Source organism: Urocitellus parryii, unplaced genomic scaffold (assembly GCF_045843805.1).
Source record: "Urocitellus parryii isolate mUroPar1 unplaced genomic scaffold, mUroPar1.hap1 Scaffold_48, whole genome shotgun sequence".
NCBI classification, from domain to species: Eukaryota; Metazoa; Chordata; class Mammalia; order Rodentia; family Sciuridae; genus Urocitellus; species Urocitellus parryii.
In genome coordinates this window covers 2,866,589-2,892,338 of record NW_027554049.1, presented here as the reverse complement: position 1 = coordinate 2,892,338, position 25,750 = coordinate 2,866,589, and the positions used below count along the sequence as shown (strand labels likewise).

At 35.7% G+C, this 25,750-nt stretch overlaps 1 pseudogene; it reads right to left on the bottom strand.

Moving 5' to 3' along the window:
* Positions 1-20,129: 20,129 nt before the first annotated feature.
* LOC144252595 (dermatan-sulfate epimerase-like protein) lies at positions 20,130-24,017 on the bottom strand (annotated as a pseudogene).
* Between the last annotated feature and the right edge of the window lie 1,733 nt (positions 24,018-25,750).

The following is a 25,750-nucleotide window of genomic DNA, read 5'->3' as shown; positions in this document are numbered from 1 at the left end:
AAAACAAAAAATGAAATCCAAGCCCTGTCATCACTTTGAGGTGGAGATCATTCTACCCAAATAAATAAACAAATCCATACTTAAAAAAAAAAAAGACTTAGAGGAAGTTTCTTTTTAAACATTATTTTTTTTCACTTAGATCTATCCTCAAATTCATGGATAGGTACTTGTTTATTTTATTTTTAAAAAAGAAAATATAGAAAGAGTATATATACATATACTTTTTCTGTATAAATATAAATTATATATATATATTACAAAAACATAATGGATGTTATGGAATTTTTTTAAACTATGATCTTTTGTACTAAATAAAATATACCTTTAGGGTAAATTCCCTGAATTTAGGTTTTGGATTTAAAGTTAACACATATCTAGTTTGTTTAGATTTCTACAAATTCAGTGTGGTATGTATTGCACCAGTTTGTCTTTATACTAGATATGTATGACAACACATATTCTTTTTAGTAGAGTTTTATTACTATTCTGGTGATACTGAATAAGATGAATAGGTTAATGGACTCCAACTATGCTTTTTTTTTAATGTAAAAGCCACTCCTTGAAGTGAAGCTGTATAAATATTCCAAACATTCCAGCCAACTCCTTTGTCTAGGGCATCCTGAGAAAGGGAGGGGGGACAGACCTTTGTAAAATCTACTGGTTCTAACCAATAGTGTTAACTTTCCCCATTTGACCAATAGCCTTGGTAAGTTTCCAAGGTATGATTAGCATTAATGCCCCTACCCAGTAGCTATATGAACCCCTAGATTAGTACATATAAGGGAAACCCTCACTTGGCCCCATTTGCCCTGTGGGAACTCTGTCTCTTTTCTTCTCATGTCAATACATCATACTCTTTCTTGAACATGGATTTCACTCTTAGAATTCACAAGACAAGAACCCAGAAAAGAGGCACTGGCAGGTGGTTGACATCTGTTTCAATACTATAGCAGCAAAGGCTTAAAATCTGGTTTAAATATGATGGGATTTATGTGTATATTTTTATTATAATGGAGGTCAAATATGTTTCCATATGTTAAAATCAGATTTTTAAATGCTTTTGGTAAATTGTTTATGCTATTTTTACATTGTTATGAGCTCCTCATGACTTTTTATCTCATTTTATGAGTTCCCTATCGTTAAATGTTACTATCTTATCCTTCATCAATAACACAGTAGTGTACATTCTTCCATTTTCATTTTCTCTGGTTCTATTTCACTTTCCATTGCATCTGCAATTGGTGTTTTCAGCAGCCATGCATGGTGCAAGACTATCCTTGGGATAGAAGTGGTAAAAATCAGAAAATCACTTGTGTCATTCTCTTCTGTGAAAGGTGAACTTCTTTACAGTTTCTGCTACTTTTTAATCACTCTCCAATGTCTTGTATTATTTTTTAATTTTTGTATTTTCTCTAGAGTTTGTAGCTGCTGTATGTGTCAAGGTTGTTCCAATAAGGAGTTATATATACTCAAGCAAGTAAATCATGAATCATAATTAGACTTTTCTACACTCACTTGAAGATAGGTTTCCAAAGTAATGTGATAATTTTAACCAGAGATGTTTACCTTAATGTTTTCTCAAATATACATACTCTCCCATTTTGACGTGTAGTACAAACCAAATTTTAAGAGAAAACATCAGTATTTTTGCTCTTATTTGTCACACATCATAAATATTGTTCTGAACTCAACCACCTCTCATATCACTGATAAGTCAGTCACACAGCTACAATATCTAATAAAAATAATGTTACACTGTGAGAAATGCCTTAGTCTCCAATTGTGAGTAATCAAGGTTTATCTTGGTTGAAAATTCAGACAGAATATTACTTTATCAATATTAATTTTGCTCAGCAGGGGATGTGTGCATCATGAAGCTGTTAAGTTATTCCATTTGGGGTTGTTATTATACTTGCATAAAAGATAAAATTAAGCACTATGGAACAAAAGTAGCAAAATTAAGGATAAGATGTGGGATTCATTCTGTTATTTTGGAGTAACTGTTCTGGTTCTTTACTGAAAGTGAGAGTATTTTCAAAGATACTTGTTTAACTGTAGGCTGCTTGAATAGGTGTGAGTCTCTATGCCTAATGTTCTCTAAAACTGTGAATAGTTTAGTAAGCATATAAAACCCTTCCAAAGTGTCTTTGGGAGACTTTTTCCCCTTTTATCTGCAAGTTTTCTCTGTTTAGAACAGGCTGGTAAGGATTGTAAGGATTGCATCCTGGGATCTGATTTCAAGGTTATTTAAGTATCACAGGAGTGCAATGGAATGGAAAACTGGGCACTGCTATGATGATAACCCTGTGCTCTCTGGAAACTTGAGAAATGATGATAAAGAACATTTTTAATCTAGTTTGTTGTTACTAAGAATAAATTCTGACAAATAACCTAATATTTTGTCCAAGTTTAACTATAAATTGCTATTTCCAACCGTAAAATTCACATTGAATACTGATCATTTTGCAGTACTAAGCTTTCATGTTCAAAAAATATTTAGACTTCAAAATGCAGATTTTTTTTTCAAAAGTAAAATAATATGAAGTAAATGCATTCAACATCATTGAAGATATCCATATATCTTTGCTTAGCAGGAAAGCTTGGAGTAATTTTTAGAATTTTTTTCATGTACAAACTCTGTTATTGACAATTGGCCACTAGGAAAGATCACTTACATTATTTAGGTAGAATTTTCTGCATAGCCAGAGAAGGTATTTTAAATATTCCTTCCAACTCTAAAGCTTTTTCTTCTTGAAGATTATCCACTATCTAGACAATAATATATTGTCTAGTAAGCTAAACACTCCTTACTATTTAAAATGCAAAGATACACAAATTGATAAGCATACACAAATAGATGCATACAAAAAGTTAACACACATTCTCATTGCCTAACTTAAAAAAAATTACTAATTCCTTTTGAAAACACTTCAGCAAGTTGGCTTTAAATGCAGTGGCTAAAATTTAGACAGAAACGTCCATTCCTAGAACTCTCTTGAAAATTTTAAATTTGTATGCTTATTAATAACATTGACAATGTTTATATTTATTGGTCAACTGTATCCTATTTTTTTTCCACTTTCTAAATTGTTCCTTTTCTAGACAGAATGTGCTTTCTGTTTCTCCCCAACTGTCTAAATTGAGAAATAAACAGAAGAAACATAGATGTAATAGTCTTAGTTTTCTTATAAGTTGGTGTCTACTCCCTTGAGAAAAGAAGACTTCTGTAGATTGAGAAGAGCAATCCCTCACCTGTGGCCAGGGATATGTATCAGCCTGGTCACTGCAGTGAGCACTCATGTCTTCACTGAAGGAACAGAGGCTGAAAGTGAAATGACTTGCTTCTAATTTCAGTTTTTCAAAATTTGAAAGTAGAGATGCTTTGAAATTTTGTTCTGTATGACCTCAAAACAATTAGGTATACTAGAAAGACAAACAACAACAACAACAAACCTGGAATAAAATTACCTCGAGAGAGAATTTTAGGCTATTAATTCTGGTTCAACTAAAGCATCTAAAGGTTGGAGGGAAATGTTTAATTTCTACACAGTATGTAGGCAGCTTTTCTGTACCTGGTGAAAATGGCCATGTGAGTTGCACTTTTGAAAAAACAAATCAAGACTAAGAAAAAAGATGAACTGGAATGAACTGGCCTTCATGTATGGCTCACCAAAGTGAACTGCACAGAAACAGCCTACGAATGCGACTCTGGTCCATGTAGAGAAGTGCTATTTATTTAATTAAACAGGACCAGTCATCAGTGGTGACACTACACCAGTGAGAAGCAGTCAAAGTTCTGGTCACCTAAAATTTTAGCTCTTTACTTTTTGTTTGGTAGTAGTCTTAGAAACTTTGGATTTAATCCCAAGGAGTTTTAGACATTTTGTTATTTTCCTGTATGTCCATTTTTTCCCCCATTTATATAGTTGTGGGAGGGCACCTTTTAAGAAGAAATAATTTGGAGTTTAAGACATGAATTTTAAAAGAAAATATTAAAAAGTTATTATTGAATTGGTAAAAACCGATTATTTATTTTATAAATTTTATCACTTTGACTTCTCCCTATTTTTAAGTTGTACTATTATTTTTTTTTTTACTTAGAGAGTTACACATTTTCTATAATAAAGATATAATAAATCCTCACCAGCTTTACAGTGAAATAATGTTTTCTACCCGGTGTTCCTTTTAAAATGTTGTTGATGTTATTTTTCTGTTTTGAACATAAAGCTTTAAAAAATGTATCCCTCGAAATTTTCTTGTATGGTTGCTGACTTTGGTATGATTCTTAGAGTTATTTTCTCATAGTAATTTTAAATGGCTGTGTTTATACTTACACCATTAGTCCACTGTAATCTATTTTTGGTTACATGGAGGAATATAGCATTTTGTTTTCATCATGCATAACATTTCAATCCCTAACTATTGGAGATATTAATAACCAATTTAGATGCCAAGATGAATAAATTTGAAATATATCCAAAGAAATTGGCGATTAGCTCTATTAGAATTAATATTACTGAGCCCACATCTACTTATAAATTAAAAAGCTTATTGTGGGTGATTCTCATTCAGATAATCTTATCTACTCATATAACTTCATAAAACTGAAAGGACACTAATACGTGAGTAGAAAATATTTCTCAGGGAGAAATATTTAGATGCACTTTATGGTTTTATACATTTTCAAAATTTTCTTCCAAAAATTCCTATTTAGATATTAAAAAAATTCTCTCTCTCTCTCTCTCTCTCTCTCTCTCTCTCCTCTCTCACTCTCTCTTTAAAAAAAAATTCCTATTTAGAAATCAAAAATATGTCATTTTGTGATTTAATTCCATAGAACTTAGTGAGAATAAAGACTATCACACTAGAAAATGCTGAGAATGAGGGAAAATGTAAGAGGATTCCATCAGAACAAACATTTGCCAGTTACTGAAAGACAGAGGCAGACAGAAGTGTTCAGGCTGTGAAAGCGGAGCCAGAGACAGCTCAGATATGGAAGGACAGGGGGTGACAGTCACCAGTCACTGCAGGAGGCCTGAGAAACCAGAGCTGGGTCAGGAGAAAGAATTTCAGGTACAGTCATTTCTCTGTACTTATAGATTCTGTATTTTTTCCAATTTGCCATTAGGAAATTTATTTGCAGTTCCCAAACCATTAATCATTGCATGTGTTCATTTGGGATAGATATGCACAGAATGGCAAAAATCTTGAGACATCTGATAAGCACCTCTCAGGCTGAGGTTGAACAAGGCAGTGCTCTGCCTTCTTGTTTTTAGTTTTCTGACCATAAACAAGTATGTTTTGCAGAGTCTATTTTGTGCCATTTTCAAACAATTTGGTGATTTTTTGGTGACTTTTATAATGGCTCTGAAGTACTGTCTGGTGTTCCTTATGCAAGACTGATATAGCTTACAGAAAAAGATACAAGTGTTAGATCAGCTCCATTCAGACATTACTTCCAAAAATGGTAAAAAACTAAAACATATTAAATGAGATGTCTTTAAATAAAAGCATACATTAATACCAGTTTATATATTGATTGGTTGATAAAAATGTAGTGACCAGTAGCTTCCTGAATCTGATTTAACCCAGTATTCTAGGAGTAATGGTGCAATATTTAATAATTTAGTGTCTGCAACAATTTTATACATCGAAACTACCATGAAAAACTAGAAACAACTGTAATTGATTGGGATGTTATCTACCTAATGCAGGGGATCTCCACATGTCTACACAACAGAATATCCTTTACGGTGAGCATTTACAAGATGCAGATGCCAGGGACCATCTCAGCCCAAGGAATTCTGAATTTGCTTTGACCTGTGTTATGGTTTGTACCTGTAATGTCCTCTAAAAACTCATGTATTGATTGAAAGCATGGCTCCCCGATGCAGCAAGTTGCAGAAGCGGGGCTTTCAGTCAATGATTGATCATGAGGACACTCTCCTCATCAGTGTATTAATCCACTTGGTAGATTAATCATTAAGAGCTAATGAACTATTGGGAGATAGGAGGAAGTAGGTCATATGAGCAGCTTTTTCCCCTGACACACACACTTCTTCCATGATTTTGTGCCTTGGAGTCCACTAACCACTTCTTAAACTTCTGAAAACTTGAGCCAAAATGAATCTTTCCTTCTCTAACTTGCTCTTATCAGCTATTTTGGCCACAGAAACAAAAATCTGTCTAAAAAAGTTTCCTCAAGTAATTCCATAATTGTGAAAAGTTGTTGGATTGAAGGTGAGGGCATCACCTGGTATGCTGGCCATCCCTCCTGGAATTTGGTGATGATGACCTGAGCTCTACTAGCTTCCTTGGCTCATGAGGCAGTAATGAAAATGACAAGGGCTAAATGGCTGTTTTAGTTTATATTACCTTCTAGTACCTCCACTAGTACCTCCATAACTTTTTTTTAAATACCTTTATTTCATTTCTCTATTTTTTTAATGCGGTGCTGAGGGTCGAACCCAGGGTCTTGCATGTACAAGGCAAGCATTTTACCACTGAGCCATGCCCCTAGCCCTCAAATAACTCTTTGATGCTACCAGAATCTAAAAGCTTTTAATATTGTCATGTAAGCCTCATTTCCACCAAAATCTATTTAACCTTGATAATCAGTTTTTGCATAAAATCACATCTAACATTCAGTCATTCTGTCATGCAACCCCCAGAAAACACACACAAACACACACACACACACACACACACACACACACACACACAAATCTGTTCATTCCTGCTTTCTATTTTTCCAGGATTGCATGGGTGCAGCTGAGCAAAACTGGGGAAAACTGGTCTCTTGCTTTCAACACATCCTTTCAAGGAGGCCATGGGGATAGTCTGGCAAGAGCACAACATCACCCCACACATGCATTACTCTTTAACTCTCCAAGATGACTATTTTAAACCTTCTTTTCTCTTTCAGCTTCCAAGACCTTTTCCCTTTCATTATTCTCAGCTATTGACTCTGCTTTCTATTTCACTTGAGAAAACAGTAATAGGTGAATGAGATAAGTGGAATAATATATTTAAAGTGCTGTTAATTAAAGGCTGTATGTTCAGCAAATGTACCCTGCAAGAATGAAAGTCATATGCAAGGCAAACAAAAATTGATAAAATATTAAGAATTATACTTAGGCAGAAAAATATGGCCACAGAAGAATGGTTTGAATAGAAAAATGGAATATAAAGAAAAAGTTAAACATACGGACAAATATAAACAAGTACTGAATGCATAAAAGAGTTATATCCACTTCTGATTTTCCTATAGTAAGCCTTAAAATAATAAGATACATTTTTTCTACAACTGTGAAAAATAATTTAAGAAATTAGAAAATTAAAAGGGAATATAGTAAATAGAGTTATAACCAAAAGATACATGAGGATTATTCTAAATAAATCCAAGCATATCAATAACCACAATGAATAAAAATCCAATTATATTCTATTTCTAAGATGTATTTCAAAATACCATGCTACAAAATGTGTAAAAATATCAAACTTTCAAAAATCACATGCTAAAACTAAGCAGAAGGGAGTTGTCACATGTTGAAGATAAGAAATGACACAAGATGACTAAGGAAATCATCAATTTAATGAAGCCTTTATAACTCATGGTCACATAGTGTCAGTCCACACCCAAAGCCAGAAGATACTTGCAAGAGACAACTACAAAAAGGGCATGGTAGTAAGTGTGGAATCAAGCAATACAGCTTTAAAGAGAGACAATAGTCTTAAATGAGGACAGTGAAAAACAAAAATATTTTAAAATGAGAATGGAAAATGTAATCTATCCTAACAGGAGGAAGTGGCTTGCTACCATCAGCCAGGAAAAGTGTAATTTCATAGAACAAAGCCACTCAAGACAAAAGCAAGATGACTCCGTAACTGTGCCCTGAAGACAGAGAAGGCATAAATATTTCCTAAAACCCCACATAGTGCTTGTCCTGGTCTCATAGTTAAGATGAGTGATGGCTACTTCCTTGCCAATTAGTTTCAAACTGTCTCTCTTCTTCCCTCCTTTTAGATAACATTTATTCAGATATAAAATCGTAGCATTGTCCCTACCTCCTACCTCCTGCCAATGGTGGCCCAGAATAAAATCGTGCTTCTTAATTGCCTCTCACTGTAATAAGTAGCAAATCCCTACAAGTTTAGCTGGAAGGCATTCACAAAAAATTAGACCTATGTCTAATTTTTAAAAATACAAAACACAATGTGAACAGAAAATTAGAAAAAAGAAGTAAAACTGAATGATACAAATCTGAAAAGTTAAATGCCAAATTAATACAATGTCAAATACATATAAAATAGTAGGTAGAAATAGAAAAAGCTAAGTTAATAATCAGATAGACTTACATAAAAGTAAAATTGCAATCAAGAAATAAAAACTAATGATGTCAAGATATTCGATATTGAAATGGAAAAAAATATGTGGGGGTGGGTAATTACAGAGGCAATATAATTTTAAGCAAATGTAGGCTAATGAATATGAAAAATAAAAGTAAATAACAAATTCCTAAAAATATAACTTGTCAGCCAGGTAAATTATAGGCACATGCCTATAATTCCAGCAACTTGGGAGGCTGACCCAGAAGGACAGCAAGTTTGAGTACAATCTCAACAATTTAGTGAGATCCTGTTACAAAGTTAAAAAAATAAAAGTAAAATAAAAAGGGCTGGGACACCCAGGGTTAAATTCCCAGTATTGCAAAAAGAAAAAAAATATGCATATATGTACAATGTATATATATGTTTATACATGTATATACATATATATACACATACACACACATATATACAACTTGTCAGAACAGGGTAAAAAATAAATATGTGATTTAAATAAAATTAACCTACAAGCATGAAATAGAATTTTATATAAAGTAAAAATAGCCTCATAAAGAAAACACCATGGTCAAATGGCTTACAAATGAGTTCTAACAAAGACTTAGTATTAGATCATTTCAATCTTATACAAACTCTTGTAGGAAACATAAAAATAAAATATCCTTAACTTCTTTTATATTATAAGTATAATATTGACTTCAAAATTGATTATTACAAGATGAGAAAAGAAAAATATAAACCAATCACAATTATAAATGTTGATATCAGTGTCTTAAATTAATTATTAACAGTTCAACAACATAGGCAAATAATATAAATAATTTCCAAGCTGGTCTTATCATAGGTTTAAAAAAGATTATTTCAACAGGATGAAGAAAAAAATTCAATAAGTCTCATCATGTCCCCATGATAAAAAGTCACATACCAAACTAGAAATAGAAGAAAAGACCCTGATGGTAAGTATTAGGTAAGTAATAAGGAGAACCTATGAACTACAGATGACCATTTCGCTCAGAGGTGAGACAATAGGAACACTCCATTAACTTTAGGGTTAATACAAGAACGTCCTATATTATCAAATCTATTTAGCATTTCACAGAAGGTTCCTAACAAATGCAGTAAGAATATTAAGCAGTAACTCAAGTAGAAAGGAGGAAATAAAATTCATTAAGTACATATTATAAAACCATATACATAAAATTTTCAAAAGATTTTTCAGGTAAATTATTGACTTGGTAAGGATATTTAATATGATCCCTGATACAATAAATATACAATAATCAACCTTAAATTTAAACATTTAATTAAACCTAAGTATCATTGTAATAACAATATGTAAAGTGCTCTGATTTAAATTGCCAAAGGATTAACAAATATTAAGTAAAGAGAGAGGCCTCTCTCTCTAGTAAATAGGCATATCATGCCTATGAATATGAAATAATAATGTAAAGACGTCAATATCCCAAAATTGGATGTGATGTCTTTATAATTAAATGTATTGTTCTTTGTTTTGAAAAACTGTGAAAACTAATCTTAAACTGCATATAAAAGAACAAAGGCTAAAGAAGATCTGTGACAATAAGAAGAAAGAAGAGAATAAAAGAGACTTGCACTAATCTAGAAAGGGTGGTATGGTCATTGGAATAAGCAGATTTGCCAGTGAAATAGATTAGAGCAGTGCCCAGAAACAGATTCACACAAAAAGAGAAGGACCTGAATATGGTAGAATTGGCATTGAAGGTCAGTGGGAAAGAAAAGATAATTCAGTCTTGCACTTTATGACAAGAGGTTATTCATACAGGAAAAAAAATCTCATAATAGACAAAACATAATGCTAAATACGGATGACAAAATCTGTGGCAGATGGACTCTAGAGTGATCCCTACCTACCCCAATTGTCGTCTGCATTCATGCCCTGGTATAATTCCTTGCCTATGAGTATGGATGGGACCAGTGACTGGCTTCTAACAGAACACAGCAAAAGTGAGAGGATCGGCTCCCTGACTGCATGACACTGTCTACAGAGTTTCTCTGTTGACTTTCTCCCTCCTTGGATTTCATGAAATAAGCTGCTTCTTTAAATTCAGAGGCCCACATGATAAGCTATGGACGATGCTCTCCAGCCAACTGCCAGAGAAGAACTATGGCTTTTGGTCCAGCAACCCACAAGGAGCTAAATCTTGCCAACAGTCACTTGAGCACAGGAGCCGATGCCACCCCAGTTAAGCCACAGTGAGAATGCAGCCCTGGATCAACCTGATGGCAGCTGTGTTAACCATCTTCAAGCACACAACGCTAAGCCAGGAGCGGCTGCCTGACCCAGAGGTATTTTGAGATACGATGTTATTTCAGGCCACTAAGTTTATGGTACTGCTTTCATAGAACAATACAATAGACAATTAATAAAAGAGTGCTTAGAATAATATTTTAAGATGGCAAAACAGTATAAATAATAAAGTAAAATATATTGACATATTTGATTCCATTCAAATTAAGAAAACCTGTATATTTAAAGACACCACAAAGTCATACTATAAAGGTAAAAAATATAAACCAAAATGTATTCACAATACATAACCAAAAAAGGATTTGTATCAAGAATACATAGTAAACTTCAATGACTTGATAAGAAAAAGAGAACTTAATAGGTAAAGGGGTAATAGACATGACTGTGAATTTCATTTCATAAAAGAAACAAAATGGCAAGAAGAAAGACTAGTATCTATAGACATGTGCAGGCACACTTGTGTTTAAATGTTCTCAGTCATTAAAAATCAGAAAAATGCATATGAAAACCAGATGTGACATCCTTTTTATCCCACCAGAGAGTCAGAAAATATTAAGTACAGAAGGAAATCTGAAACAACAGAAACGCTTCTAGAGTGTCAATTTATATAGCCAATCTGGAAAAGAATGTGGCATCATCTATAATAGTTGAGGACACATGTTTGCATATTAACCCAGAGCCATTCGATCCTACAAAAATATTCCAGGAAGGAAGGTGAATAGGTGTGGGTGGAAAATTTTCTGAGTACAAGCAAAATTCGTGTATACTTTGTATGTATGTTCATTATGGAACATACTTAAGAATTGTTACAGAGAATTGTTGAAAAATTGCAAAAATTTAAATATCCCCAAAACAAATCAAGCTAAAAGTTGAACAAGGTATGACATATTTATATAGTGGCACATTCATATGATGACATATTACTGTGTTGAACATATGTGATCTTTACATAGAAACATCACATGCATTAGACACAATTTTGAACAAAGAAAATTATATAATACGTACAGTGTGTTACTATTTACTAAAGTCTGAAAACACAAAATTAGCATATGTATACATAGATATATATGTATGTGTGTATATATACCTATCTTTAATATATATTATATGTATGTGTAAGTGTGTGTTTTGAAGCTATAAAATAAAACAAAGAAATATCAAGGACAGAAGTTACCTCTAAGATATCTGGTGGGAGCAGAGGATATGATACTAGTTCAGAAGGACTTAACTACCAGTATTAATTGTGCATTTTTTAGGGCAGACAGTGAGTACACTCTTGTTCATTTTATTGATATTGTTTCTGTTAACATGCATTTTTTACATTATTGGAGAAAATATGAGAATATGAAATCTAACTTTAAATCCCAGGTTTGGCAACAACAATTTATTAATACCATAGTAGAGGATTTCCAACATTTCAGCTAGGATCAATGCATCTTTTTATTCTCCACTGATTTTTCATTATCCAAATACTACCATTGGATGGATAGGGACAGTAGAACTGGCACATGCAAGAATCAATACAACAGTGTTTTCTAATTGCTTATAGTCAACCAGTGAAAGAATATGGACAGTAGTACCCAAGAAGAACTAAGAACAGGAAAGGAGTTCCTTTTTATTAAAGATACTAGGCTGTGAGCCCTACTAACATATCCCTATTAACTGGTCTACTGTTGGGGTGCATGCTATTCTGCTCTCCTTGCTAAATGAGTTCCTGGTAAAAGTCTCTAGTATTTGTTCCTGGGTCCCACTCTATGGTCACAGAAGAAAGAAAACATTCAAACTAACAAGCATCTTAACAAGAAAAGATACTGCAGAATGCTACTCTAATCCAAAGCATATGTGTTAATGACACAGAAATTAACAAAAAGTTATTCTATATTAGGTATAATTATATTAGTATAAACTTTTGTTATATACAGTGCTAAAGTGAATAATAATGTTATATATATTTTTATATATACATAATTATAATAATTGGTTTGTTTTTGTTAACATAAACAGAGGAGTAAATACAATTATTTACAAATTGTTTTAGGCATTTCAAGTCTAATCCATATTTAATATGGAAAAATTTAAATAGAAAACGGAATAATTGTCAATGTGGAAGTTAATATATACATATATATCCACCAAATGCAGATAAAAACAAAGTTATGCTTGATATACAAATGGGACTTATGACAGAATAAAACTGAGTGTTAGCATAAAACTTCAATTTAGAAAATTCTATATCTTTGTAAATCTCAGTAGTAAATATAATATACTCTAGATAAACACAAACTTCAGAAGTGATAGAGATACCAAAGTGAGAGTTTGGATAAAACTGTTTCTTGGAAGTATGAACATAAAACAATGATACTTCTAAATCATGATTTTACATGTGTGCGTAACTCAGTAAAGTATTAAATACTAACATGAATGCACAATTCTTTGGCTTATCTCTCTTTATTCTATATGCTTGAATTATCTGAAAACACTAACTTTTTTTTGCACTGGGAAAATGGTACAACTTATGACACATGGGTGTCTTTGAGCACATGTAGTAGGAGAATGAAAGCAAACCCACCTCTGCTATCTCTCTTTCTCCTTCAAGTCAATAAGACTAGAGAATCTGAGGTGGTCACAAAGGGGAACAGTTATTTTTCTATTAATTTTCACACTTAATTTGTTTAAAATGCTTACATCATCTATGAAGGAGTTCTCTAGATGGAGAAATAGAGGTTTAAAATTAAGAAAGAACACAAAGTCTTAGGCACACACACTGTGTGTGTGTGATCTGAAATAAAAATGCTTCTCTTCATATCAAAACAAGGAAATGGGGGAAAGGTGAAATAAGATGGATGAGAAACTCATCAGAACAATCAGCAGTCATATAGAAAAAAAAATGTACCTCTTATGGCAATGGAATTTGTAAGGTTTCAATGTGTGCATACGAATATATATTTTTATTTCCCTGTGTTCAACAGTGAGGTATTTTAGATAGTTTTGTACATATTGTTGGGGAAAATGAATAACTGTATGTGTGTACACTGCAGTTTGGTAAGCCTAGAGAGAAATGAGTACTCGTTATCAGGGGCACATGAGCCAGGTGTAGCACACTGTGTTCTTGCTAGTGCTGGAGTAGCCAGGGTGCTCAGATTAATGTCTGACAATTAACAGTAAAAACTATCTGTTTTGTGTGAGATTAACTTTTATTATCTGTATTCTTTATACAAACTTTTAATGAGTACCTTATGAAAGTAATTTCATCCCTTCCTGGTTGTCTTCCCTGTGCTTATAAATCCCTCTTCAGAGTTTTGTGAAATGTTGTAGTAAAGCATCAAATTAAAATAGCTCAGTAAATATAAAAGAGCCATATTTAACATTTTCACATAACTTGAACAAATCTAAAACAAAATTAATCTTCTGAACAAAATAGAGGAATAAATAAATGATATATAATTAAAACAACAAACACCAACAAAATTCAACAGTAATCTTTCACCATCATATACCAAGTTCTGGAGAATTTCTGCATATCATGAATAAGGCAAGCTTGCTTATAGAAAGGTGACAGATTTTAAAGCAGGGATTAGAGCTTCTACTGCTCATTTAGTAACTAAGGAAAGTGACAGCAATGGAAGCTGAACTGACTTCCACAAGGGGAAGGCCGGGCATCAAGGACTTCTCATGAGCATACAGGTTATTCTCCTTAAATGATTAAGAACAATGCCCATCCCATGCTCAGAAAAAGAAAGACAACACATGGAAGAGCACTTCATATCTAGAATATTTGAGAAGCCAAGTCACATAAAAGTTAAATTTTATATCAATATTAACACACTTGAAAGAAAAATTAGATTCATCTCTGTAGTCAGGGTAATACAGAAATAGAGAAACAACATAAAATAGAATAATTGCAATGTGTTATGGAATGACTGGAGTCAGATTATAACTTTTCTTTTTAATCAAGTTTTATCTCACTAAAATTCATTCTTTTAGTTTAGACCATAACACAACCTTTATAGTAATGATTCTTCTTGAGCATCTCCCCTTTCCCCTCCCTCCCTCCCTTCCTCTCTCCCTTCAATATTTTCTTCCCCTCTTTCCTCCATTTTTCCTTCCTTCATTCTCTCATTACCCTTCTCCTCTTTCTCTCTGGCATTGTTTATAATGCAGGGGAAAGAGCAATAAGTTGGCGGGGGGGCTCACCCTAAAACTGACTCCATGTGAATGTGTTTGGATGACCCTGAAGTCATGGAATTGATGGGAACATTAACTTCCACTTGTTCCTTTATACTAGGAACTTTGTAAAAAGAAGAAAGACTTCCTTTATGGTCCCTAGCAGAAGTGTCAGCTCCATTGTCGTAAGGCCATGAAAGCATCCTCTGGATTGAGAGTTGTCTAGCACTGTGGAGCTGGAGGCACTTGGGGTGGTGAGGTTTTGGTGGAGAGGAGAGGAAAATAAAAGATTGCTGAAGCCTGGGTCAAAGGCACTGAGTTATTCTTCTTACTGCCATCACTAGCAAAGACACACACACACACACACACACACACACACACACACACACACACACACAGTCTGTCAGACCACACTCAAGTATCTCTTCCTCTTCAGGGCATCCCTTAATATTTGATTATAGACATAATTTTTTTTCTTGTAGTGGGTTGGAGCAGTCAAGTAAGAATGTCAGTGGTTTTGCTATATTAGTATTTATGGACAACTCTCAATCTCTTTGGAAGGGCTACTCATTGGTGGGATATGCTCTGACAAATAGTAAAAGCATAAGCCAGAAAAAAAACTGGGGGCCTCTATTCAAATATACCAGTCATAACTTCCTCTAAATCATTAAAGTATTCTTTACTCATAACTACCTTGTTTCAGAAATAAGGAAATGAACCAAACCCACTACAGAACAGATACCACTTTCCTTGGGTGGTCATAACTACCCCTCTTCTCTCTCTTGATGAATTTCTGATAGTTCTGAAGTCTTGGAGCAATTGCCTATTTCTCACCAGGCAGGTTCATAGTCAACCAACATTTGTGTTCTTCCCTCATGTAATCAATACCTTGACAGCTGATATGCATGAATTAGAGAATTAATGCATGAATGATAAATACAGGGAAGATTTCTTCAGATTTTTGGAATTGGAAAAACTGCATAAATCTCTGTCAAAGTACTTATCAGTGGATTTAATTTGGATAAACTACTTGTCATGAGTTTCAAATGTATATGTAAAATAAGTACTACATAGAGCTGTGCAGATTGTATGTAATAAGATACATACAAACCTTATAATTCAATGTGTAACACATATTAAGTGATTAACTCATGGCAGATCTTGTATTTTTCAAAAGATTTCGTTGCGCTTATTACTTGAGGCATTGTTTAATATGCTTCAGGTAATTTGTGAGATGTTTCTTCTTTTTGGCAATATCATGCCTGAATAAAGATCTTACAGTGTGTAGCGGGAAACAGAGGGGCAGACGTAGAGCACGGGCGCTTAGTACGGGCATATTCTTGACATTTAAAGTTGAAGAGCCAGGACTTAGGATTGTTAGGGAACAAAGGTAAAGGCTTGCCATCAGGGTAGGGTAGGGGTGGAGTTCTTGTTTACTGGATACATTGTGGGACTGTGTATCTATATTAAACTTGTCCTGCATTTTCCAACTTCTGCATCTTTTCACTCCATAGTAAATCCTAACACTACTACCCAAAGACTTAAAGAAGGGGAGTATGGCAAATTATCTTAATTATACTCACATTGTTTTTAGATTTTTATTTTTAGATTAATAAATGAGACTTCTATACATAGAGACCTGACAAACTAGTTAATGACCTTCAGTCTGTTTCCTTTTTAGGTTTGTATTTTCTTGTTGTTTGTTTTGTTTTGTTGCTACCTAACTAGATAAGGTGTGAAAGAAAATAAAAACAAAAATTCTCATGGTTTGAAAGATTTAGCTGAAAATCACCTTTGGAATCAGATTCAATTAAACATGTTACTTGGGTTAAACATAATATAAATCCATGTACATTACAGCTCAAGAATCTACAACTTTTTAAAATGTTAGAATTTGTCATTTTTAAAGTATCTAACATGCTCTGTGCAAAATCCAGTACCTTTTGGGCCTCAAAAGTTATTTGGATAATTTTTCTGCCAAAATATAGTGAAATGATGGCTAGTCAGACACATTAATTTGGTTAACATATAAATAAGAAAAAAAAATCCAATACCTTGATATATCTTAAACATCCTGAAAGTGATGGTACAACATACTGCCTTCTATTTACATTTTTTCCTAATCAGTGAAAACTTTTCTAATTATGACCAAAGTTAATGAAGTCAAGCAGCATTGAAATTTGAAAGTTATAATTTTTTACTCACTTGTAGAAAGTAAATGTGATATACTTTATATATGAAGACTGTTTAGGATCTTTAATAATGCATGAAGTTCTCTGCTTATCAATGTTGCCAATCAAAAATAAGTGGCAGACATCATGTACAAACACAAGAATGGGAAGTTATACTCCATGTATGTATGACACGTCAGATTACATTCTACTGTCACATATAACTAAAAAGATCAAAATAAAAAAATAAGTGGCAACAAGAGGGGTAACAAGTTTATAAAGGGGAATTATTAAGACATGCTTGTATGTAGGAGGGGAGTGCTTCTTTGAATATATTTGCAGCAGGCAATGTGGAAATTCCTCTTATATTCCTTGAAATTTGACATAAATAAAAATGATCCTATTCTTGCCAGGCATTTATCAATTATTTTTAAAAATAATCAAATTTCTAATATTTTGAAATCTAGGCACAGTATATATGTGGTCTTGTGTCATGTCATATTCTTGATAAAATCTGTATTTTAAAATATAAATTGAAGCACATTCAGATTTAGCTTCCTTCTCCTGAGAAGATTCTATTTCCTATCCTGTTTGGATTTTTCACTGTGGTACATTCAACTTTAGATGTGGCCTTTATATTTCATCCTAAGAAAATTCTGTCATTTTCCAACTTTGAAAGCCAAATTATCATTACATTTGTTACTTTACTTTTGGCAGCAAAACATCTTTTCAAAATTTCATTGCGATTATTTTGAATAAAATATTGCTATGTAGATTATCCCCAATTAGGTCTAAATTTAGGAAATGAATGAAGGGGTGGCTTTTACATATAAGACATTTTATATAGGTTTTCCAACAAGTGTTTCATCTTATTTGCAAGATGAGTAAAAGTACATGTACAGGCAACTTAAATTTTTCCTGGATTACCTTGTGATGCAGAACCTGAGGGTGTACTAGGAGAATCACTCACCTTAGGTATTCAGGTTATAAGGCAGAAGCATGAGCATGTGTGTGCACACACACCCAATGAGTGTGTCATCCCCTTCCCTGTGCAGGAGAATTTGCAAGTAAAGCAACTTTCTACATTGGTTACCTAAGTAGTGGGGCTTGCAACTAAATTTTTCCTCTGGAGTGGGAATGAATGAGGATAGAGACAGGTAAGTCTAAATTGCTGTTAGGATGAATGGTATGGTCCACTTTGAAGACCATTTGGGTAAACCTCCTTTCTTTTGCCACCATATATTCCCATATTAATCCTCAGAATTACTCTTTCATTTTACATTTCTTCTTTCCCCATTCCTCCACATGTTCCATTTAACTCTCTTCTGCTGGTGCAGGCATTTCCATACGTTCAAAAACAGCAGGGGTGGCTTCTGCTGTCTTCTCTGATACCTGCACTCATTTATAATTCTTACATTAGTCAGACCTAATACAACTTCCAACCCGGAGCCTTTCTATTTGATCTGATTTGAGATCACACATCCTGGGAATTGAAAGCAAACACTGAGACTCTGAGCAAGAATGGAAACAGTGTTATCCATGTAGGAATTTTAAATGTTTGCTGATTGACCCTGAGATAGAATAATCTTCCTTAATAATAATAGTGTAGATTTAAGTCTTCAGTGCCCTTTTAACTTAAATTAATGTAATTTTATTCATTAATTACTTCATGGGAAGTAAATGTGGAGGAGGGGAGCAGTCTGATATCAAAATGGAAGGAAAATGATAGCCAAGTTAAGATTTAGCTGGAAAGTAACATATCCACAGCTTTATCACTTTGGAGGCACATTTTGACATAATAACAAACTACTGAGACAGAACCACTTTTATCTAGGTCAGAATGACAGACTCTAAGTGTTAGAGAGCTTGAAGGAACTCCAGTTTGTAGTTTGAAGCATCAGGAAGAAGACTGCAATCTGTACAAAGATTTTCATCAAGTCTCCACACTGCCTGATAGTTTTCATCCAATACATTGTAATTACTCCACTGGCTTATAATGGCATAGCATTTTGATTTCAGAACCCAGCAAAGGAAAATGAACCACATTTGATGTTGACTACATTTATAATAAGATGCAGATGGTAAAAGAAACAGATGCCTCTGACATCATCTCCCATTTGCCTTCAATTCTGCAGACACTGGCGGTCTGTAAACTCACTCAAAAGGAAGCAAGAAAAGTCAGGCAGTTTTCCAGCTCTGTCTCCAATCTAAGAAAACACTGGCAGCAGTGGCACGGCTTTCTTTGACTCATACAGTGGTAATTCCACAAAAAAAATAAATTTGATTCTGTGTCAGTCTTTAATGCAAAATTAATCATCAAAAAAAAAAAAGGAAAACTCCACAAATACGGGGAGGTCAGCAATTAGTACCTACTGACTGTTTTGCTGGACAGTGACAAAAAGGACAGGGTGGGAATAGTGTAATGGCAAACAGCTGTAGTTTCAGGAAGTAAAAAAGAGACTTTTAAACGGACAAGCATATCTAAAAAACCAGCCCTCAGCACTCAGACTGTTCAGACTTATTTCTTGTTATTTGTAAGTAAAAAAATTTAAGGAAACTTTCCAGGTTACTATTTCTGACTTAAAAAAAAGTCTTTATTCTGTATTTCCATCTGCATTTCCAGAAGGAATCCTATAGTTCTGATAGGAACTTAACGCCATTTCTCCAGTGATATCACTGAGTGTTATATAAAGTAAAAGGAATTCACTTTTTTTTTTCTTTTTCTTTGTGCAAGATAAGTGTGTTAAAAGACCTTTTCAAAAAGATAAGGAACTTTTGTAGTCCATCTTGAAAGGAAGAGATGCTTGGGTAAAGCAGCAACTGCAAGGCCTTTAGTAGTGTATGAGGTCCCCAGATAGATTAGCACAGTTACAGAAGAAGGCAAGTTAAACAAAATCCTTTAAAATCTTCCCATCTTCCCGGAAGCCCATGATATAATTTCATCTAACTTCTGAAACAGAAATATTTTAGCAGAAAAAAAATTCAGAAACAAAAGCAAGGAAAGTGGTAACATAAAAATAAATCCTGCTAGGCCAAATATGGTGCCTATTTTTTAAATAATCTCTCTGTGCAAATAAAAGTACACACACCCACACCCACACCCACACCCACACCCACAATACAAGAATAAACAAACTCTTCTAGTCCATATCCACAAAGCGGGTGGGGAAGCATTAGTGCAAATTTCTGCTGACCTGCAGCATTTAGTCCATAAACTTTGGATATCCTAGTCGGTCCATCAGTGTCCAGCAGATGTTTTCAATTAGTTTAATTTCATCTCTAGGCAAGTTTTGTTTCCAAACATTAGTATTAGTTGGTGATATTTCTCCTTCATATGGAAGGTAAAAAAGGTTTGTGGAAGTGGCAAACAATATTTGGTTTAAACTAGCAGGAGACAAAGGAATCCCAAGAAAAGCAAAAATCCTTTCACTAGTTTTTTGAGGAAAATGAACAATATCTTCAAACTTGACCAGCTGGTAGCTGGTAGGCAGCAAATCTGTATTTATTCTCAAAGCTGCTGCTGTATTTGCTAGCCATAAATGAGACAATAAGGAGACAGCGTTTGATTCAGAATTTTCTAATTCTTTCTTCAATGGTTCATACTCAAAAGCATAGCCTGAATTTAAGTTACATTTGCCTTTACCTCCCTCTATTTTAAACAATTTTGCTAAGTGCTCTGGTACATTCTTCAAAGTGTAAAGACTTGGCTTACTACTGTACAGCATTGAATAAATCCATGCCCGAGGGTCTCTTACAATATACAATGCCCTCATCGAAGCTCCTAATACTTCCTGAAAAAAATGAAGCTTCAATGTCCAGCTACTGCTACTTAAACTAAGCACAGGACGTGCACTTGGGTAATAGACCAGGTGTCTCCTCAAAGCCCTAATATATTCAGCATCTCTGTCAAAAGCGCCTTTCATTCTACTTCTTTGTTCCAGCAAAGACTCTCTCCTTTTCAGTTTTCTTTTCTTGTCCTTATTTGTTGTAAAATAGTGGGCCAGTTTACCCCTACTGGTCTCATGCAAATGGATGTTTTGTAAATGTAGTTTTGTGTCCTGGACTAAAGACTGCAACCAGCCTCGAAGTAAACGGAAATGCCCACTGTGGATATCTGATACCTTCCATTCACAAGCATCTACAAATGAATCAATTTCAAATTCCGTTTCAGGGATATCAATGTAGGCTGTAGGAACTCTGATGTAGAGAAAGTCACTACTGTTGAAAAAAAGTTGTTTAAGTATTTTGGCTCCGGAACCAGGAAGTGAGGTAATGACAACATCAGGAAGATCCACGTAGTGCCCCTTGGAAGACGCAGGCTTCTTGCTTGTCTCAGTTCCTGTTCTTGTCCATTTTGCACAGATGGGCTGAGTGCAAGTGCTCCACACATCTAGAAGCTCAATAACCCACAAGGCAATAACAAGTATTAGTATCCAACGCATTAGTTTTCTAAAAGAAAGGTAAAACCGCCATTGAAATGTTAAAATCACCAAACTAATGCACAAAATTAATCCAATTGCTATGTTAAACTTAAATCCAAAGGGGAAAATAGCTCTATCTTGTCTTACAGGCAGTACTATTGCTTGAGTACCCAAACCAAATCGGGTTATTTGGCCTTGGTCAGCCACATTGGCAAAGCCACCAAATCCCAGGTAATTGAATCTTGTTTTCAGGTTGTGGTAGTCAGTTACAATGGAAACAACGTGTTCAGTGTTATTGACATTGAGAGAAATCTGAAGTCCAGAATTGGAATTATCAATGAATCTGCAGCTGGAAACATTGACATATGGCCCATAAAAGACATATGCAATTCTTGTGATTGTGGATTCCATCTGAAAGGTCACATTAACAAACTGAGTCCACCATTTCTTAAATTCAGCTGCTTGTTCTGCTTCCTGTATACTAGCCATGGGGCTATTGCCACGGTGATCAAACCAGAACATTTTGTAGTGTGCATCCCATACATCCATCATGGCACCATTATACCTATTCATAAACCTATATGGGATGTATTTAAAATCAATATCCAGGTTATGAAAGAAGGCACTGACAGAATTTATCGGGGAAGCTTCTTGCCTCTCAATGTGGTCAACAACTAGCAGAGTTTGAGAATTTAAGAGGAGTAAAGCACGATACACACTTTTCAGTCTCATTGCTGAAGAATAAGCAGATATCGCTTCCCCACTCACAAATATCATTTCCCCATGTTGAGAAGCAGTGATGATTTCCCCTGCTGAGTCACCAACTTCCTCACCAGTCCACATGAGTCACTGTGCACATTCTCCCAGTTGGCCTTCCCAGGGCTTATTACATTGGCTTGAGGGTGACGGAGCAAACACCAATACATTGTTAAGGTGGCTCAACTTTGGTCCATAGAGAGCTTCAGAAACAAAAACTTGCCCATTGGGGGCAAATGTAAATGAGTTCTGATCCGGATGTTCATGTCCAGGATTAAAGCTTCTCCACCCATCAATCCAGGAGTATGGCTGAAAGTGAACTATGTCATACACAGCTCGACCCCCCAGCTTCCCAGATTTGAAGGACACAAAGGTAGTGGTTTGTGTGTTTGGCAGCCCAGCCCCATAAGTGACAACTCCCCAGTTAGGAAATGTGTGCATCTTTGCAGTACCATAGTCAGCAGGGGGCTGTGGGGTTAGTTGTGGATCATACCAGATGTATTCTGTGTGGAGAGTACTCCACCTTTGGGCAGTGGATGGAACCATGGGTCCATCTTTAGGTCGATGCTTTCTAATTTGCTGAGCTAACCAATTTCCAGCTCCATTCTTTAAGATAAACTTATCCAAGAAAACTAGCTGACTCTCTGGACCATAAAACCAATTATAATTAGAATCTGCTATACCCACAGTTCTTTGGAAGCCTGGCAAAAGGGTGGCATAGTAGAACCAAAAGTGCATTTTTAACCAGTTATTATCCAAGTTGTTGATATTAAAATGGCGCTGTGCCAAAAAAACATACTGCATGACTGATTTAGCTGTGTAGCTTCCATAGGCCACACCTTCATCCAAAGAGCCATCAACAATGTGATTCAATAGAAACATTGTCTTTTCCATGACATCTACTACAACCTGTTTCCATATATTTGCTTTAGATCCTTTATCTACCCCAGTAACCAAGGCTCCTGTGAGTACTGCTATCATATTGGTAGCCTGATGGTTATGGAGAAGTTGTTTGCCCCATGAGCGAACCTTGGAGCATTCATACATTTCCTCAGTAATAACCCATATTTTTTCCAGATATCTTTGTCTTCGATGATTATCTAATAAGTTATATAAAAAGTCAAAGGCAGTGGCAAAACCTGTTAACGAATGGCCAACTGGAACCTCATCTCCTGGTGCATTCTCAACCAGCCAATCTTTGTAGCTAACCATCCGGTCCATATATTCCAAGACAAATTCAAAGGCAACTTTGTCTTCTGGACATAACAAACAGTACAATGCTAAAGGAGGCAGATTGTTACCATAAATTTCATTCCACTTGGCAGCAAAATCGGCATGCTTGGGTGGAGGTAGGTAGTATGTTGGGTTGGACAGCATAACTGTCACTGCACTTCTGATAGCTCTAAAAAGATGCAAATGGCTTGTGCGAGACTGTTGTCTCACTGCTTGGATTTCCCCAGCATCAAAATATAAACTTGGATGAAGCATACTTCTCCTCAGCTTTTGGTTGGGTCTGAAATCTTGCACTTTCTGTGTCTTAAACTGATCTATATCATCTGTGAAAACTGCCCATTCAGAGTAATTACTCACAGACTCTTCGAGAGTAGAGAAACCAAACACCACGAATGTTAAAATTAGGAAATGTCCTGTAAACATTAACGCCATGATCCATGGGGAAGATACTTTCCTTAGGCATACATAACAAGTAGGGTGTTTAATGTGTTTTCCATCTGGCTAATATAAAGCATATATTAAAGATCTTGATTAAACTGAATTTAAAATCTTCTATGCTGACATTCAGCTCATTCAAAGCAAGTACATTTGCCAAAAAGAGAAAATTTTACATAGCACATGTGTATCCCTGGCACAGTTCTGTTCCAGTAAATTTCAAGGAATATTAATGCCTCTAATTTTTCTGTAACAGAGGAAAAGTGGTAATAGTCAAAATTACTATAAATGCAGCGTTTACTTCCTTTACATTAGTCTATTTGAACAGAAGAATCAAATCATACATGGTACAAGAAAGAAAAAGCACTCCAAAATTAAAATTAAGAGTCATTTGTAGCACAGCAAGCCATCACTGATGATACACTCACCACACATGTATGACTTGTTTCTGTGTGTTTGACTGAAGACCATGGCAAAGTACTAACATTCTTGGAATGAGTGGAATCACTGATTATTCCTTTCAATATTTTATACTTCTTGGTTTGTGAACTATTTCTTCTTCCATTTTGGGGATAAAAACATGTTCAAAAAGTGTTCAAAGTCCCATGTGGTTTAAAAATATTCAAACTCCTGCCTTCATTTCAAATGTCTTTTCCAGGCTTACTGACTCATCAGTCTATATGACACAGGAAAGCATTTTGATGTCTTCTTCTATCAGCTTCATCAATACAACTATAAAAATCTAATCTCTTCAGCCACCTAGGCACATCTTTTCCAATCATGGAGTAATCATCGACGGGAAAAGAAAACTCCCCTTTCATCAACAGTGACCATGCCGTCTCTTTTCTCTTCCTTTTTCATGACTCTCCTTTCTGGGGGGAAAACAAAACACAGCAATTGTCTGAGGCTACAGGTAGCTGAAAGTGAAAGCAAACTAATGATTTAAATACTCTACAGTCACTTGATAGAAACTTGAGAATTATAATAAAATCTAATATTATATACAATCTAAGTGATTGATAGATACAATCAAGTGATTTCTTTTCTTAGACTTATATGCACATACAAGGATTCCAACAAATGTGAGTCGATGACAAGCAGCTGTGATATATACATTGCTTTAGTCCTTTCTTTTTTAATGCTTTCACTAAAATGCAGTTAAAGAGGAATCCTGCTATCATTCTTGTTATTTTGGTTACAAATAACCCAGGGACATAAAAGTAAACCTTGAAAGAGCCTTTTTTTGTTGCTATTCTGGCTGAAGGTCTGGAGTCTTCCCAAGGGGGAGCAGGAGGAAGAGGACAAGTAAGAGGGTCACTCCTCCAGGAGGAAGGCCATCCAGGGCGGCGCGGCGGCCTCACCTGTGGCCTGCGCCAGCGTCCCCGCACGGGCCAGCAGAGGGCGCGCGGAGCCAGCGCTGCCTGCCGCCCGCCTGCGCCGTCCCCAGTCGGCTAGAGCTAACCAAGTTTCAGTCTCGGGCAAGTCTGCTCTCCGCAGGAGATGCTGTCGCTAGGAGTTTCCCGACCCGCCCCACCTGTTGCATTTTCTAATTCGCGTCCCACCAACCTGTCACCCCTGCCCGCGCTCGCGGCTCGCCGACCAGGACCGGAGGTCCGGGGCGGGCGACCCCCCGATGGCCCAGTGCGCTTACCTCCGGCGGCTGCGACGGGTCTGGGGCGGCGCTGGGCCCCAACAGCCGTGGCGGCGGGGAGTTGGGGACTTCGCGGCGCCGGAAGCCGGCCCCGCAGGGACCCCGCGCTCCGACGGGCTGAGCCGGCGCCAGGGGTCCTCCGCGGCGCCCGCACCCCGCGCCCCGCGGCGCTCGGGCACGCCCGCCCTCGGGGAACCCCGGACGCTCCGGGGCTGCCCCGGACCGCTGCAGGCAACCGTGGGCGGCTGGCGCACTCGGGGCAGCGGGTCCAGCAGGAGCCGCG